We start from the raw sequence: 13763 nt of genomic DNA on the forward strand, positions 1-13763 counted from the left end.
TTAAGTAGGGATGCTGTATTGAGATGGGAGATGAAGAAGATCAAGATGCATCTCCATGCAGCATCCCATTCATCTCCAAGCATCCTAACATATGTTTTTCTTAGAATTTATGAAAAATCGACTAAGTCCGAGATGCCTTTAAGTAGGTATGCTGTATTAAGATGGGAGATGAAGAAGATCAAGATTCATCTCCATGCAGCATCCCATTCATCTCGCAGCATCCTAACATATGTTTTTCTTAGAATTTATGAAAAATCGACTAAGTCCGAGATGCCTTTCGGTAGGGATGCTGCATTAAGATGGGAGATGAAGAAGATCAAGATTCATCTCCATGCAGCATCCCATTCATCTCGCAGCATCCTAACATATGTTTTTCTTAGAATTTATGAAAAATCGACTAAGTCCGAGATGCCTTTAAGTAGGGATGCTGTATTAAGACGGGAGATGAAGAAGATCAAGATTCATCTCAATGCAGCATCCCATTCATCTCGCAGCATCCTAACATATGTTTTTCTTAGAATTTATGAAAAATCGACTAAGTCCGAGATGCCTTTAAGTAGGGATGCTGTATTAAAATGGGAGATGAAGTAGATTAAGATTCATCTCCATGCAGCATCCCATTCATCTCGCAGCATCCTAACATATGTTTTTCTTAGAATTTATGAAAAATCGACTAAGTCCGAGATGCCTTTAAGTAGGGATGCTGTATTAAAATGGGAGATGAAGAAGATTAAGATTCATCTCCATGCAGCATCCCATTCATCTCGCAGCATCCTAACATATGTTTTTCTTAGAATTTATGAAAAATCGACTAAGTCAGAGATGCCTTTAAGTAGGGTTGCTGTATTAAAATGGGAGATGAAGAAGATTAAGATTCATCTCCATGCAGCATCCCATTCATCTCGCAGCATCCTAACGTATGTTTTTCTAAGAATTTATGAAAAATCGACTAAGTCCGAGATGCCTTTAAGTAGGGATGCTGTATTAAGATGGGAGATGAAGAAGATCAAGATTCATCTCCATGCAGCATCCCATTCATCTCGCAGCATCCTATCATATGTTTTTCTTAGAATTTATGAAAATCCGACTAAGTCCGAGATACCTTTAAGTGGGGATGCTGTATTAAGATGGGAGATGAAGAAGATCAAGATTCATCTCCATGCAGCATCCCATTCATCTCGCAGCATCCTAACATATGTGTTTCTTAGAATTTATGAAAAATCGACTAAGTCCGAGATGCCTTTAAGTAGGGATGCTGTATTAAGATGGGAGATAAAGAAGATGAAGATTCATCTCCATGCAGCATCCCATTCATCTCGCAGCATCCTAACATATGTTTTTCTTAGAATTTATGAAAAATCGACTAAGTCCGAGATGCCTTTAAGTAGGGATGCTGTATTAAGCCGGGAGATGAAGAAGATCAAGATTCATCTCCATGCAGCATCCCATTCATCTACCAGCATCCTAACTTATGAATTTCTTAGAATTTATGAAAAATCGATTAAGTCCGAGATGCCTTTAAGTAGGGATGCTGTATTGAGATGGGAGATGTAGGAGATCAAGATTCATCTCCATGCAGCATCCCATTCATCTCCCAGCATCCTAACATATGTTTTTCTGAGAATTTATGAAAAATCGACTAAGTCCGAGATGCCTTTAAGTAGGGATGCTGTATTTAGACGGGAGATGTAAAAGATCAAGATTCATCTCCATGCAGCATCCCATTCATCTCGCAGCATCCTAACATATGAATTTCTTAGAATTTATGAAAAATCGACTAAGTCCGAGATGCCTATAAGTAGGGATGCTGTATTAAGATGGGAGATGAAGAAGATCAAGATTCATCTCCATGCAGCATCTCATTCATCTCGCAGCATCCTTACATATGAATTTCTATGAATTTATGAAAAATCGACTAAGTCCGAGATGCCTTTAAGTAGGGATGCTGTATTGAGATGGGAGATGTAGGAGATCAAGATTCATCTCCATGCAGCATCCCATTCATCTCGCAGCATCCTAACATATGTTTTTCTTAGAATTTATGAAAAATCGACTAAGTCCGAGATGCCTTTAAGTAGGGATGCTGTATTAAGATGGGAGATGAAGAAGATCAAGATTCATCTCCATGCAGCATCCCATTCATCTCGCAGCATCCTTTTATATGAATTTCTTAGAATTTATGAAAAATCGACTAAGTCCGAGATGCCTTTAAGTAGGGATGCTGTATTAAGATGGGAGATGAAGAAGATCAAGATTCATCTCCATGCAGCATCCCATTCATCTCGCAGCATCCTAACTTATGTTTTTCTTAGAATTTATGAAAAATCGACTAAGTCCGAGATGCCTTTAAGTAGGGATGCTGTATTAAGATGGGAGATGAAGAAGATCAAGATTCATCTCCATGCAGCATCCCATTCATCTCGCAGCATCCTAACATATGAATTTCTATGAATTTATGAAAAATCGACTAAGTCCGAGATGGCTTTAAGTAGGGATGCTGTATTGAGATGAGAGATGTAGGAGATCAAGATTCATCTCCACGCAGCATCCCATTCATCTCGCAGCATCCTAACATATGAATTTCTATGAATTTATGAAAAATCGACTAAGTCCGAGATGCCTTTAAGTAGGGATGCTGTATTGAGATGGGAGATGAAGAAGATCAAGATTCATCTCCATGCAGCATCTTATTCTTCTCGCAGCATCCTAACATATGTTTTTCTTAGAATTTATGAAAAATCGACTAAGTCCGAGATGCCTCTAAGTAGGGATGCTGTATTAAAATGGGAGATGAAGAAGATCAAGATTCATCTCCATGCAGCATCCCATTCGTCTCGCAGCATCCTAACTTATGTTTTTCTGAGAGTTTGTGAAAAATCGACAAAGTCCGAGATGCCTTTAAGTAGGGATGCTGTATTAAGATGGGAGATGAAGACGATCAAGATTCATCTTCATGCAGCATCACATTCATCTCGAAGCATCCTAACATATGTTTTTCTAAGAATTTATAAAAAATCGACTAAGTCCGAGATGCCTTTAACTAGGGATGCTGTATTAAGATGGGAGATGAAGAAGATCAAGATTCATCTCCATGCAGCATCCCATTCATCTCGCAGCATCCTAACATATGTTTTTCTTAGAATTTATGAAAAATCGACTAAGTCCGAGATGCGTTTAAGTAGGGATGCTGTATTAAGATGGGAGATGTAGGAGATCAAGATTCATCTCCATGCAGCATCCCATACATCTCGCAGCATCCTAACATATGTTTTTCTTAGAATTTATGAAAAATCAACTAAGTCCGAGATGGCTTTAAGTAGGGATGCTGTATTGAGATGAGAGATGTAGGAGATCAAGATTCATCTCCATGCAGCATCCCATTCATCTCGCAGCATCCTAACATATGAATTTCTATGAATTTATGAAAAATCGACTAAGTCCGAGATGCCTTTAAGTAGGGATGCTGTATTGAGATGGGAGATGTAGGAGATCAAGATTCATCTCCATGCAGCATCTCATTCATCTCCCAGCATCCTAACATATGAATTTCTTAGAATTTATGAAAAATCGACTAAGTCCGAGATGCCTTTAAGTAGGGATGCTGTATTAAGATGGGAGATGAAGAAGATCAAGATTCATCTCCATGCAGCATCCCATTCATCTCCCAGCATCCTAACATATGAATTTCTATGAATTTTTGAAAAATCGACTAAGTCCGAGATGCCTTTAAGTAGGGATGCTGTATTGAGATGGGAGATGTAGGAGATCAAGATTCATCTCCATGCAGCATCCCATTCATCTCCCAGCATCCTAACATATGAATTTCTTAGAATTTATGAAAAATCGACTAAGTCCGAGATGCCTTTAAGTAGGGATGCTGTATCAAGATGGGAGATGAAGAAGATCAAGATTCATCTCCATGCAGCATCCCATTCATCTCGCAGCATCCTAACATATGAATTTCTTAGTATTTATGAAAAATCGACTAAGTCCGAGATGCTCTTAAGTAGGGATGCTGTATTAAGATGCGAGATGAAGAAGATCAAGATTCATCTCCATGCAGCATATCATTCATCTCGCAGCATCCTAACATATGAATTTCTTAGAATTTATGAAAAATCGACTAAGTCAGAGATGCCTTTAAGTAGGGATGCTGTATTGAGATGGGAGATGTAGGAGATCAAGATTCATCTCCATGCAGCATCCCGTTCATCTCCCAGCATCCTAACATATGTTTTTCTTAGAATTTATGAAAAATCGACTAAGTCCGAGATGCTTTTAGGCAGGGATGCTGTATTAAGATGGGAGATGAAGAAGATCAAGATTCATCTCCATGCAGCATCCCATTCATCTCCCAGCATCCTAACATATGTTTTTCTTAGAATTTATGAAAAATCGACTAAGTCCGAGATGCCTTTAAGTAGGGATGCTGTATTAAGACGGGAGATGAAGAAGATCAAGATTCATCTCCATGCAGCATCCCATTCATCTCGCAGCATCCTAACATATGTTTTTCTTAGAATTTATGAAAAATCGACTAAGTCCGAGATGCCTTTAAGTAGGGATGCTGTATTAAGACGGGAGATGAAGAAGATCACGATTCATCTCCATGCAGCATCCCATTCATCTCGCAGCATCCTAACATATGAATTTCTATGAATTTATGAAAAATCGACTAAGTCCGAGATGCCTTTAAGTAGGGATGCTGTATCGAGATGGGAGATGAAGAAGTTCAAGATTCATCTCCATGCAGCATCCCATTCATCTCGAAGCACCCTAACATATGTTTTACTTAGAATTTATGAAAAATCGACTAAGTCCGAGGTGCCTTTAAGTAGGGATGCTGTATTAAGACGGGAGATGAAGAAGATCAAGATTTATCTCCATGCAGCATCCCATTCATCTCGCAGCATCCTGACATATGAATTTCTAAGAATTTATGAACAATCGACTAAGTCCGAGATGCCTTTAAGTAGGGATGCTGTATTGAGATGGGAGATGAAGAAGATCAAGATGCATCTCCATGCAGCATCCCATTCATCTCCCAGCATCCTAACATATGTTTTTCTTAGAATTTATGAAAAATCGACTAAGTCCGAGATGCCTTTAAGTAGGGATGCTGTATTGAGATGGGAGATGTAGGAGATCAAGATTCATCTCCATGCAGCATCTCATACATCTCGCAGCATCCTAACATATGTTTTTCTTAGAATTTATGAAAAATCGACTAAGTCCGAGATGCCTTTAAGTAGGGATGCTGTATCGAGACTGGAAATGAAGAAGATCAAGATTCATCTCCATGCAGCATCCCATTCATCTCCCAGCATCCTTACATATGAATTTCTTAGAATTTATGAAAAATCGACTAAGTCCGAGATGCCTTTAAGTAGGGATGCTGTATTGAGATGGGAGATGAAGAAGATCAAGATTCATCTCCATGCAGCATCCCCTTCATCTCGCAGCATCCTAACATATGTTTTTCTTAGAATTTATGAAAAATAGACTTAGTCCGAGATGCCCTTAAGTAGGGATGCTGTATTAAGATTGGAGATGAAGAAGATCAAGATTCATCTCCACGCAGCATCCTATTCATCTTACAGCATCCTAACATGTGTTTTTCTTAGAATTTATGAAAAATGGACTAAGTCCGAGATGCCTTTAAGTAGGGATGCTGTATTGAGATGGGAGATGTAGGAGATCAAGATTCATCTCCATGCAGCATCCCATTCATCTCGCAGCATCCTAACATATGAATTTCTTAGAATTTATGAAAAATCGACTAAGTCCGTGATGCCTTTAAGTAGGGATGCTGTATCGAGATTGGAAATGAAGAAGATCAAGATTCATCTCCATGCAGCATCCCATTCATCTCGCAGCATCCTAACATATGAATTTCTTAGAATTTATGAAAAATCTACTAAGTCCGAGATGCCTTTAAGTAGGGATGCTGTATTGAGATGGGAGATTTAGGAGATCAAGATTCATCTCCATGCAGCATCCCATTCATCTCGCAGCATCCTAACATATGTTTTTCTTGGAATTTATGAAAAATCGACTAAGTCCGAGATGCCTTTAAGTAGGGATGCTGTATTGAGATGGGAGATGAAGAAGATCAATATTCATCTCCATGCAGCATCCCATTCATCTCGCAGCATCCTAACATATGAATTTCTAAGAATTTATGTAAAATCGACTAAGTCCGAGATGCCTTTAAGTAGGGATGCTGTATTGAGATGGGAGATGTAAAAGATCAATATTCATCTCCATGCAGCATCCCATTCATCTCGCAGCATCCTAACATATGTTTTTCTTAGAATTTATGAAAAATCGACTAAGTCAGAGATGCCTTTAAGTAGGGATGCTGTATTGAGATGGGAGATGTAGGAGATCAAGATTCATCTCCATGCAGCATCCCATACATCTCGCAGCATCCTAACATATGAATTTCTATGAATTTATGAAAAATCGACTAAGTCCGAGATGCCTTTAAGTAGGGATGCTGTATTGAGATGGGAGATGTAGGAGATCAAGATTCATCTCCATGCAGCATCCCATTCATCTCGCAGCATCCTTACATATGAATTTCTTAGAATTTATGAAAAATCGACTAAGTCCGAGATGCCTTTAAGTAGGGATGCTGTATCGAGATTGGAAATGAAGAAGATCAATATTCATCTCCATGCAGCATCCCATTCATCTCCCAGCATCCTTACATATGAATTTCTTAGAATTTATGAAAAATCGACTAAGTCCGAGATGCCTTTAAGTAGGGATGCTGTATTGAGATGGGAGATGAAGAAGATCAAGATTCATCTCCATGCAGCATCCCATTCATCTCGCAGCATCCCAACATATGTTTTTCTATGAATTTATGAAAAATCGACTAAGTCCGAGATGCCTTTAAGTAGGGATGCTGTATTAAGATGGGAGATGTAGAAGATCAAGATTTATCTCCATGCAGCATCCCATTAATCTCGCAGCATCATAACATATGAATTTCTTAGAATTTATGAAAAATCAACTAAGTCCAAGATGCCTTTAAGTAGGGATGCTGTATTAAGATGGGAGATGAAGAAGATCAAGATTCATCTCCATGCAGCATCCTATTCATCTCGCAGCATCCTAACATATGTTTTTCTTAGAATTTATGAAAAATCGACTAAGTCCGAGATGCCTTTAAGTAGGGATGCTGTATTAAGATGGGAGATGAAGAAGATCAAGATTCATCTCCATGCAGCATCCCATTCATCTCGCAGCATCCTAACATATGAATTTCTTAGAATTTATGAAAAATCGACTAAGTCCGAGATGCTTTTAGGTAGGGATGCTGTATTAAGATGGGAGATGTAGAAGATCAAGATTAATCTCCATGCAGCATCCAATTCATCTCGAAGCATCCTAACTTATGTTTTTCTTAGAATTTATGAAAAATCGACTAAGTCCGAGATGCCTTTAAGTAGGGATGCTGTATTAAGATGGGAGATGAAGAAGATCAAGATTTATCTCCATGCAGCATCCCATTAATCTCGCAGCATCATAACATATGAATTTCTTAGAATTTATGAAAAATCAACTAAGTCCAAGATGCCTTTAAGTAGGGATGCTGTATTAAGATGGGAGATGAAGAAGATCAAGATTCATCTCCATGCAGCATCCCATTCATCTCGCAACATCCTAACATATGTTTTTCTTAGAATTTATGAAAAATCGACTAAGTCCGAGATGCCTTTAAGTAGGGATGCTGTATTAAGATGGGAGATGTAGAAGATCAAGATTCATCTCCATGCAGCATCCCATTCATCTCGCAGCATCCTAACATATGAATTTCTATGAATTTATGAAAAATCGACTAAGTCCGAGATGCCTTTAAGTAGGGATGCTGTATTGAGATGGGAGATGTAGGAGATCAAGATTCATCTCCATGCAGCATCCCATTCATCTCGCAGCATCTTAACATATGTTTTTCTAAGAATTTATGAAAAATCGACTAAGTCCGAGATGCCTTTAAGTAGGGATGCTGTATTTGGATGGGAGATGAAGAAGATCAAGATTTATCTCCATGCAGCATCCCATTCATTTCGCAGCATCCTTACATATGTTTTTCTTAGAATTTATGAAAAATCGACTAAGTATGAGATGCCTTTAAGTAGGGATGCTGTATTGAGATGAGAGATGTAGGAGATCAAGATTCATCTCCATGCAGCATCCCATTTATCTCGCAGCATCCTTACATATGTTTTTCTTACAATTTATAAAAAATCGGCTAAGTCCGAGATGCCTTTAAGTAGGGATGCTGTATTAAGATGGAAGATGAAGAAGATCAAGATTCATCTCCATGCAGCATCCCATTCATCTCGCAGCATCCTTACATCTGTTTTTCTTAGAATTTATGAAAAATCGACTAAGTCCGAGATGCCTTTAAGTAGGGATGCTGTATTAAGATGCGAGATGAAGAAGATCAAGATTCATCTCAATGCAGCATCCCATTCATCTCGCAGCATCCTAACATATGTTTTTCGTAGAATTTAATAAAAATCGACTAAGTCCGAGATGCCTTTAAGTAGGGATGCTGTATTAAAATGGGAGATGAAGATCAAGATTCATCTCAATGCAGCATCCCATTTATCTCGCAGCATCCTAACAAATGTTTTTCGTAGAATTTAATTAAAATCGACTTAGTCCGAGATGCCTTTAAGTAGGGATGCTGTATTAAGATGGGAGATGAAGAAGATCAAGATTCATCTCCATGCAGCATCCCATTCATCTCCCAGCATCCTAACATATGTTTTTCTTAGAATTTATGAAAAATCGACTAAGTCCGAGATGCCTTTAAGCAGGGATGCTGTATTGAGATGGGAGATGAAGAAGATCAAGACTTATCTCCATGCAGCATCCCATTCATCTCCCAGCATCCTAACATATGTTTTTCTTAGAATTTATGAAAAATCGACTAAGTCCAAGATGCCTTTAAGTAGGGATGCTGTGTTAAGATGGGAGATGAAGAAGATCAAGATTCATCTCCATGCAGCATCCCATTCATCTCGCAGCATCCTAACATATGTTTTTCTTAGAATTTATGAAAAATCGACTAAGTCCGAGATGCCTTTAAGTAGGGATGCTGTATTAAGATGGGAGATGAAGAAGATCAAGATTCATCTCCATGCAGCATCCCATTCATCTCCCAGCATCCTAACATATGTTTTTCTTAGAATTTATGAAAAATCGACTAAGTCCGAGATGCCTTTAAGTAGGGATGCTGTATTAAGATGGGAGATGATGAAAATCAAGATTCATCTCCATGCAGCATCCCATTCATCTCGCAGCATCCTAACATATGTTTTTCTTAGAATTTATGAAAAATCGACTAATTCCGAGATGCCTTTAAGTAGGGATGCTGTATTAAGAAAGGAGATGAAGAAGAACAAGATTCACCTCCATGCAGCATCCTATTCATCTCCCAGCATCCTAACAATTGTTTTTCTTAGATTTTATGAAAAATCGACTTAGTCCGAGATGCCTTTAAGTAGGGATGCTGTATTGAGATGGGAGATTAAGGAGATCAATATTCATCTCCATGCAGCATCCCATTCATCTCGCAGCATCCTAACATATGTTTTTCTTAGAATTTATGAAAAATCGACTAAATCTGAGATGCCTTTATGTAGGGATGCTGTATTAAGATTGGAGATGAAGAAGATCAAGATTCATCTCCATGCAGCATCTCATTCATCTCGCAGCATCCTAACATATGTTTTTCTTAGAATTTATGAAAAATCGACTAAGTCCGAGATGGCTTTAAGTAGGGATGCTGTATTGAGATGGGAGATGTAGGAGATCAAGATTTATCTCCATGCAGCATCCCATTCGTCTCGCAGCATCCAAACATATCAATTTCTTAGATTTTATGAAAAATCGACTAAGTCCGAGATGGCTTTAAGTAGGGATGCTGTATTAAGATTGGAGATGAAGAAGATCAAGATTCATCTCCATGCAGCATCTCATTCATCTCGCAGCATCCTAACATATGTTTTTCTTAGAATTTATGAAAACTCGGCTAAGTCCAAGATGCCTTTAAGTAGGGATGCTGTGTTAAGATGGGAGATGAAGAAGATCAAGATTCATCTCCATGCAGCATCCCATTCATCTCGCAGCATCCTAACATATGTTTTTCTTAGAATTTATGAAAAATCGACTAAATCTGAGATGCCTTTATGTAGGGATGCTGTATTAAGATTGGAGATGAAGAAGATCAAGATTCATCTCCATGCAGCATCTCATTCATCTCGCAGCATCCTAACATATGTTTTTCTTAGAATTTATGAAAAATCGACTAAGTCCGAGATGCCTTTAAGCAGGGATGCTGTATTGATATGGGAGATGTAGGAGATCAAGATTCATCTCCATGCAGCATCCCATTCATCTCGCAGCATCCTAACATATGAATTTCTTAGAATTTATGAAAAATCGACTAAGTCCGAGATGCCTTTAAGTAGGGATGCTGTATTGAGATGGAAAATGCAAAAGATCAAGATTCATCTCCATGCAGCATCCCATTCATCTCGCAGCATCCTAACATATGAATTTCTTAGAATTTATGAAAAATCGACTAAGTCCGAGATGCATTTAAGTAGGGATGCTGTATTAAGATGGGAGATGTAGGAGATCAAGATTCATCTCCATGCAGCATCCCATTCATCTCCCAGCATCCTAACATATGAATTTCTTAGAATTTATGAAAAATCGACTAAGTCCGAGATGCCTTTAAGTAGGGATGCTGTATTAAGATGGGAGATGAAAAAGATCAAGATACATCTCCATGCAGCATCCCATTCATCTCGCAGCATCCTAACATATGAATTTCTTAGAATATATGAAAAATCGACTAAGTCCGAGATGCCTTTAAGTAGGGATGCTGTATTGAGATGAGAGATGTAGGAGATCAAGATTCATCTCCATGCAGCATCCCATTCATCTCGCAGCATCCTAACATATGAATTTCTATGAATTTATGAAAAATCGACTAAGTCCGAGATGCCTTTAAGTAGGGATGCTGTATTGAGATGGGAGATGAAGAAGATCAAGATTCATCTCCATGCAGCATCCCATTCATCTCGCAGCATCCGAACATATGTTTTACTTAGAATTTATGAAAAATCGACTAAGTCCGAGATGCCTTTAAGTAGGGATGCTGTATTGAGATGGGAGATGAAGAAGATCAAGATTCATCTCCATGCAGCATCCCATTCATCTCGCAGCATCCTAACATATGAATTTCTATGAATTTATGAAAAATCGACTAAGTCCGAGATGCCTTTAAGTAGGGATGCTGTATTGAGATGAGAGATGTAGGAGATCAAGATTCATCTCCATGCAGCATCCCATTCATCTCGCAGCATCCTAACATATGAATTTCTATGAATTTATGAAAAATCAACTAAGTCCGAGATGCCTTTAAGTGGGGATGCTGTATTAAGATGGGAGATGAAGAAGATCAAGATTCATCTCCATGCAGCATCCCATTCATCTCCCAGCATCCTAACATATAAATTTCTTAGATTTTATGAAAAATCGACTAAGTCCGAGATGCCTTTAAGTAGGGATGCTGTATTAAGATGGGAGATGAAGAAGATCAAGATTCATCTCCATGCAGCATCCCATTCATCTCGCAGCATCCTAACATATGTTTTTCTTAGAATTTATGAAAAATCGACTAAGTCCGAGAAGCCCTTAAGTAGGGATGCTGTATTAAGATGGGAGATGGAGAAGATCAAGATTCATCTCCATGCAGCATCCCATTCATCTCCCAGCATCCTAACATATAAATTTCTATGAATTTATGAAAAATCGACTAAGTCCGAGATGCCTTTAAGTAGGGATGCTGTATTAAGATGGGAGATGAAGAAGATCAAGATACATCTCCATGCAGCATCCCATTCATCTCCCAGCATCCTAACATATGAATTTCTTAGAATTTATGAAAAATCGACTAAGTCCGAGATGCCTTTAAATAGGGATGCTGTATTAAGATTGGAGATGAAGAAGATCAAGATTCATCTCCATGCAGCATCCCATTCATCTCGCAGAATTATTACATATGAATTTCTTAGAATTTATGAAAAATCGACTAAGTCCGAGATGCCTTTAAGTAGGGATGCTGTATTAAGATGGGAGATGAAGAAGATCATGATTCATCTCCATGCAGCATCCCATTCATCTCGCAGCATCCGAACATATGTTTTTCTTAGAATTTATGAAAAATCGACTAAGTCAGAGATGCCTTTAAGTAGGGATGCTGTATTGAGATGGGAGATGTAGGAGATCAAGATTCATCTCCATGCAGCATCCCATTCATCTCGCAGCATCCTAACATATGAATTTCTTAGAATTTATGAAAAATCGACTAAGTCCGAGATGCCTTTAAGTAAGGATGCTGTATTAAGATGGGAGATGAAGAAGATCAAGATTCATCTCCATGCAGCATCCCATTCATCTCCCAGCATCCTAACATATGTTTTTTTTTAGAATTTATGAAAAATCGACTAAGTCCGAGATGCCTTTAAGTAGGGATGCTGTATTAAGATGGGAGATGAAGAAGATCATGATTCATCTCCATGCAGCATCCCATTCATCTCCCAGCATCCTAACATATGTTTTTCTAAGAATTTATGAAAAATCAACTAAGTCCGAGATGCCTTTAAGTAGGGATGCTGTATCAAGACGGGAGATGAAAAGATCAAGATTCATCTCCATGCAGCATCCCTTTCATCTCCAAGCATCCTAACATATGTTTTTCTAAGAATTTATGAAAAATCGACTAAGTCCGAGATGCCTTTAAGTAGGGATGCTGCATTAAGATGGGAGATGAAGAAGATCAAGATTCATCTCCATGCAGCATCCCATTTACCTCGCAGCATCCTAACATATGTTTTTCTTAGAATTTATGAAAAATCGACTAAGTCCCAGATGCCTTTAAGTAGGGATGCTGTATCAAGACGGGAGATGAAAAAGATCAAGATTCATCTCCATGCAGCATCCCTTTCATCTCCCAGCATCCTAACATATGTTTTTCTTAGAATTTATGAAAAATCGACTAAGTCCGAGATGCCTTCAAGTAGGGATGCTGTATTAAGATGGGAGATGAAGAAAATCAAGATTCATCTCCATGCAGCATCCCATTCATCTCCCAGCATCCTAACATATGTTTTTCTTAGAATTTATGAAAAATCGACTAAGTCCGAGATGCCTTCAATTAGGGATGCTGTATTCAGATGGGAGATGAAGGAGATCAAGATTCATCTCCATGCAGCATCCCATTCATCTCGCAGCATCGTAACATATGTATTTCATAGAATTTATGAAAAATTGACTAAGTCCGAGATGCCTTTAAGTAGGGATGCTGTTTTAAGATGGGAGATGAAGAAGATCAAGATTCATCTCAATGCAGCATCCCATTCATCTCGCAGCATCCGAACATATGTTTTTCTTAGAATTTATGAAAAATCGACTAAGTCCGAGATGCCTTTAAGTAGTTATGCTGTATTGCGATGGGAGATGTAGGAGATCAAGATTCATCTCCATGCAGCATCCTATTCATCTCCCAGCATCCTAACATATGAATTTCTATGAATTTATGAAAAATCGACTAAGTCCGAGATGCCTTTAAGTAGGGATGCTGTATAAAGATGGGAGATGTAGGAGATCAAGATTCATCTCCATGCAGCATCCCATTCATCTCGCAGCATCCTAACATATGTTTTTCTTAG

Source organism: Anopheles coustani (genome assembly GCF_943734705.1).
Source record: "Anopheles coustani chromosome X unlocalized genomic scaffold, idAnoCousDA_361_x.2 X_unloc_2, whole genome shotgun sequence".
Taxonomy (NCBI): domain Eukaryota; kingdom Metazoa; phylum Arthropoda; class Insecta; order Diptera; family Culicidae; genus Anopheles; species Anopheles coustani.